This window comes from Cornus florida, unplaced genomic scaffold, assembly GCF_030987335.1.
Source record: "Cornus florida cultivar Cherokee Brave unplaced genomic scaffold, ASM3098733v1 CherokeeBrave_3.0.0_Hap2_Chr04, whole genome shotgun sequence".
NCBI classification, from domain to species: Eukaryota; Viridiplantae; Streptophyta; class Magnoliopsida; order Cornales; family Cornaceae; genus Cornus; species Cornus florida.
In genome coordinates this window covers 65,873,381-65,879,021 of record NW_026775574.1, presented here as the reverse complement: position 1 = coordinate 65,879,021, position 5,641 = coordinate 65,873,381, and the positions used below count along the sequence as shown (strand labels likewise).

Below are 5,641 nucleotides of genomic sequence, written 5' to 3'. Positions count from 1 at the left end.
TTGTCATTTTTTTTTAAAGAAAAAAAAAAATATAGTGCAATTAGAGAAAAATAGCTATGAATATCAATCTCCCTTAAAATATAGTACTACTTTATTGTTAGTCTACAATTATAAATAATATAAATATACAAATTTATTTTATTCAAAAATTTATTTAGCCATAAAAATGAATTTGAAGCTAGTCAAATTTTTTGGCCCCCCCAAATGAACCCGCCAAGTACAGACACGTATCACTCTATGTTTTCTCTCTCTCTCTCTCTGTCTCTCTCACACACACACACACCGAGACCACCCAATCACTCTCTCAAAATTTATTTCTATTATATATATGCGTCTGGCCAAAAATAACCCGTACTCTATTTTCATTTCAATTTTCACACTAGAGCTTATTCCTATCTCTCCGAGTTCACTCGCATAAAGCCCTAGTCTGAATCAGATTTAGATTCTCCTTCCCTCTCAGATCCAATCCCTTCTTTCTCTCGCTTGACCCTTCCCCAACTCCATCTCCATCTCTGTCTTGTCGCTTCCAATCTCTACATTATTTTTGAAGCCCTAATCTGAACAATTTTTTTCGCAAAAAAGTTGAACCCAGTTTATTTTTCAATCTGATTGATTCTCGCTCTCAAAATATATCAGTTGAATTGAAGCCCTAGAGTGGAATTATGTTGGAAGCCATTGAGGATGCAAGAAACCGACCAATAAAGTTTCATTGAGCTCTATTCAAGCTTGATTGAGCGCAACAAATTAATCAGGTATTTTATGTTTAATCAATTTTATTTTTATTTTTTCTTTATATTGGGTCAATTTTTCGATGTATTCTTTTAAATAAGCATAGATTGAGTATACATTTTTGAGAATCAATATATCAGAAACGTGTAAACATAATTTATATGTATTATCCTCATCTTATGGCTGGTCTTGTACCAATCCCCAATAAGTTAAGTAAAATCTGCAGTAGGTAAAGTATATGGAACTGGGATTTGAGGTCTTGCATAGACATTTATTCCCCCAAACCGTCCAGTAGCTTTATGCATTAGAATCGATGGGAAGTATGTGTAGCTTCCAATCTGATCTTTGGTCTGGAACTTGTATGTGAAATTTGTGTTTGGAGGGATAGGGCAATGCCACTGCATTTTTAAATATAGGATATTGAACAATTATTATAGAATTATCACCATTGTATAAAGTACAGAGTCTGCAAAAACCACTCATGAACACTAGTAAAATGCGCGGGATATAAAACTTGCCCAACATTTCTGAGCATTAATATGTGAACTGTAGAACTTGAGTTGTTTAAAGTTTGATGTTAACATCCTTACAGTTATAAGTTCAAATAAAACAATTATATCATATGACCACCATTTATAGAAACTTAAGCCCAATAACAATGTAACAAGTTTGTGGGTATGCATGGTGTTTGAGAAATTATTTAGATGGAAATTTGTGTAATTATTTAATTTTTCATTAAGTTTTATTATTGTTTATTGTCTTTATTGTGCAATGGAAATTTGGTCTCAAAGGAGGAATATTAGGCTTAATTGGTCTATGATCGAGGTAGCTGTGGTCCAAGAGAAATGTAAGACAAGATCGTGCTGCCTTCACTTCTACTTGTGGATGTAAAATGTTCAGTAGTAGCATTATTGGAAAGAGAGAGAGAGAGAGAACAACAACTACCGCAAGACTGATAAACTGTCTGTTCAGTTAGGCCAAATCACTCAGAGCTCTCTTAGTTTACAAATCATTCTACTTCAAGTAACCCACTAAAATTTCTCAAATCTTTTAATCCTTTCATTTTCTGATAATTCCACTTCTGTCAAATAATTCAATGCCCTCTAAATGTTCATTATCCTTTCAAAATTTTAGTACAAATCAGCTGAAACAATCTTTAGGTACCACAAATCCTAACCCATAAGCTTAAATGCCAATTCATCACTTTTGGATCATGGTCCACGTTTAGTGCTCCCCCATGCTATTTGATGAGCTTCAGACCGAGTTCAAACAAGCTCAAATTAAACAATTCATTAGTACCACCTTCAGAAACAGTGCTAACACAATGATCTCAAGATGGGCGAATTCTTTGACAAATTCCACTGTGTACATCTAATCTAAAATTTTTGAGTCTCTGTAACCCATAAATGTTAAATTTATAAATCTCTATCTTTCCAAACTTTACACTACATGGCAAAGTACTTCCATGAGTTCTCTATATATTCAACAAGAAGAAAAACAAGTTAAATATTAGGGTCCTATTCATACATATATCCCTTTAAAAAGAAATAGTTTTCTAGCAATTGAAACTCATCTCTATATTTAATTTTCTTTAACTGTTCTTGATATCTTGAAGAGGCCATTTTAGTAACTAATATTTATATGATTCAGATAGTCACAAGATAAGATTAGCTATTGGAAACTATTTCCCTGGTGTTGGGCTCAATCATTCAATGTGCTATGCTTTCTTCCCCTTAGTTGTTTGTGACATTGTGTATATATATTTGCACATCTTTTTGCTTTGATTTGCAGTGTACGTGCAGTGGACACAACAAACAAGAAGTGGGATGAATCAATATTTTCTCAAGGTTAGTTTTGTAGATAGATGCCTTTGTAGTCATTTTCTACCCCTTTTCCTTTGCATGTTCCTCTTGTTATTGCAAGCATAGGCATCATATTATCTATACTATTTTGAATATCTTTTGTACATTTTGAAGAGATGTGTATATGTAGTAGTTTTTTAGGGACCTTTTATGGACCAGTGGTTTGAATCAAAAAAGCATAAAGCATATTTTTTTATGATTTTGTGTAACTAGGTGGAAGATTCAAATCATGAGCCATAAGGTTTTTGGCTTTTGAGTCTTTATTTCTGAAATGTATAATTGTTAAAATTTTCAAGGATAATATAAAAAATCATATTTTAGGTTCCATTGCTTAACTAAAATTTGAACTTGGTCATGGGTATAAGAAATATTTTGATAATTGAATTAAATGTAATGGATGAAATTGAAAGATAAATTTTAAATGGGTTTCGGTAAAAGTTCAAGATTTTTAACCTATCAAAGGAGCAAATTGTTTGGATAGGCTAAATGTGGCGTAGCATACCTGAACTATTGGTTCAAAATTTAAGACAAGACAGGGCCTCTTAAATCTTAACATACATGGTTGATAATAGCACACAAAGAATATTGAATAACAAAAAGAATTATAAAAATTGTCTCCCTATTAAATCTTTAACATACAAGGGTGATTGGCTCGACAATAATTGCTTCTGACTTTGTAATATCATACCCTACTTTTTCATTCAGAATTTTCCAAATAAAACAAGAACAAATAGGGAAAAAATATATAAGAATATTAATTCTAGGAAAATTATAGTCTGAAAAATATAAGTCATTTTAAGTCTGAAATTCAAATAGAATGTAAATTTGGAAGGTGATATCAAATATAAATTTAGGCTATCAATTCTAGGAAAATTAAAAAGAAGAAATGCAGAAGAGAGACTAAGAAGACTTATATCAGTGAACCCAATCTTTTCATTAACACCGTGTGGGCCTTGGAAGGAGAATATGAGAAAAAGAAAAAAAAAAAAGAAAAAACATGGTGTTAGTTTTAGTTTAAGAGAACCTTATCAACTATATCTACTATATATGTATATCTCTTCTAAATTGCCATTTTTCTCTAATTGTTAAGTATGACAGTTAGATGTGATGAAAATATTGAGTGGCTAAGAAAAAACATATTCGTAAAGAAAAAAAAAATGGTTGAAATGAAAATATTGAGATGGATGTGTGGAATCAACACATTCTTTAGACAGTTGCAGTAGCACCACTTTGTGAAGGAGTACGTGAAAATTAATTAAGATGGTTGGGTAATGTGTAGTTCTGCTCTATTCTCTGCCATTTCTGGGTAGCATTGAGAAAATACTTTGAAAAACTTGAAAATGTGTCAATTTTTAGATTCTATTAAGTATTTTTTTAAAAAACAAACAAGAATATTTAAAAATATTTTTAAAAAATGGTGCAAAATGGGGTGTGTACACAATTAATGAGCTGGTATTCGATGTATTTGAGGGAAAAATAATGAGACAAGCATGAAAGTAGGTATAGTTGCCATTAAAATTTTAGTATATATAATAAACCCATATGATGCCATGTAATTAAAATGTGGGACCTTGATCATTCATTAAGTTTCATACCGTACATTAATCTCACGTGTTGGTTGTTTAAGTATAGACTGTGTTGTTTAATCAGTGGTGAGTTGAGGTTTATCTATGATATCCTTTTTTTCTTGTCTTACCTCAAAGAAATTTTTTTCTTATCATGCAATGCTTAAGCTAATTAACTGGAACTGATTTGGGTTTTGATCTGCTAAGTAGCTCCTAACTTTGTGGATTATTTTCTCTTTGCTCATGACACGTGATAGCCATATAAGATCGCTTGTATATTAATTGATTATAAGTTAATAGCTTGTATTAAGGAAATATTGAATTGCCATATATCAATGTTCAATTAATTAGACAACAATGCATTTGTTGCATAATTCTAGAAAATTGGTATCCGTTTCTTCTTTGCTCTGTTCTCTCACCACCATTCCTCAAACTCTAGACCACACAAACCGACTTCTATGCCAAAGAGTCCATGAGTGAATCAGTAATTTGCATCTGCAACATTCTGGATTTCTTCGATTGATATATATTCATGAATTTATTGCCTCAAACTTGAATCCTCTTATGCTACATCGATTAATGTAACAAAAGTTTACTAAAAATAACTTTGAATTTACTTCTTTTTTTTTAACACAAGATTTTATTGCCAATATATAGGATAGATATATGATAATTTTCGACAATAGGAAGCTGCAATACTTATTATTTCCTCTTCTTCTATAAAGATTCTAAATGCTTCATAATAACTCCAACGTAGATTATAATAACTCTATTCCTGCATTATTGACTTGCATAGCAGTTAATTTTGCACAGAATATGCATTAGCAATAAATTTGGTAGCCAACATTTCTTATACACACTATACAGCCTCATTGTTCAACTCTTCATTTGTCTATATGTTATCAAATTGAATACATTATACTAAGTTTTGTGTGTGTGTGTGTGTGTAAATTGCTTGATATAATAAGAAAAGCCAAGTCACTTAATTCCAAAGGAATATCTTGTTCTCACCCAAATATCAAGGTTTTTAAAATACTCTTTAAAAAATTTATTTCAGTCTTGAAATTCTAATCTCAATTTTTTTTTTCTTCTTATTTATTTTATTTTATTTTGCAGGTTTCAAATTGATTGCAATCTGGCTCCCTTTTTGGATTTGGATCTTAGATTTTTTTTGAAATTTTGATATGTGAACGTGATTAGTTGTGTAATATTGGATTTGGATATTAATATTTTGATATGTGTTGGAATTATCATTTTAGATTTTGAATGATTTGCACATTTTAAGATCTAAATTCTTAATGGAATGTGTTTTATATTCTATGATTAATTATCAAATGTATTGATTTTGAGTGAGATGCTTAGATCTTAGCTTAGATTGTTTAGTTTATTAATATTTTAATTTAAGTTATAGGTTCTAAATTTTATGTTTCAAATAGGTGAAAATAAAATTTTATTATTGTATTTGTCCAGGACATGTTATTTTGT

At 30.6% G+C, this 5,641-nt stretch overlaps 1 long non-coding RNA gene across 1 annotated transcript; it reads left to right on the top strand.

Annotated features, from left to right (window-relative positions):
- The first annotated feature begins 346 nt into the window (after nt 1–346).
- LOC132303392 (uncharacterized) lies at nt 347–5,423 on the top strand. Its single transcript, XR_009481195.1, has 3 exons — nt 347–752; nt 2,521–2,576; nt 5,273–5,423. It is a non-coding gene; the product is annotated as an uncharacterized LOC132303392 (long non-coding RNA).
- The last annotated feature ends 218 nt before the right edge of the window (nt 5,424–5,641 follow it).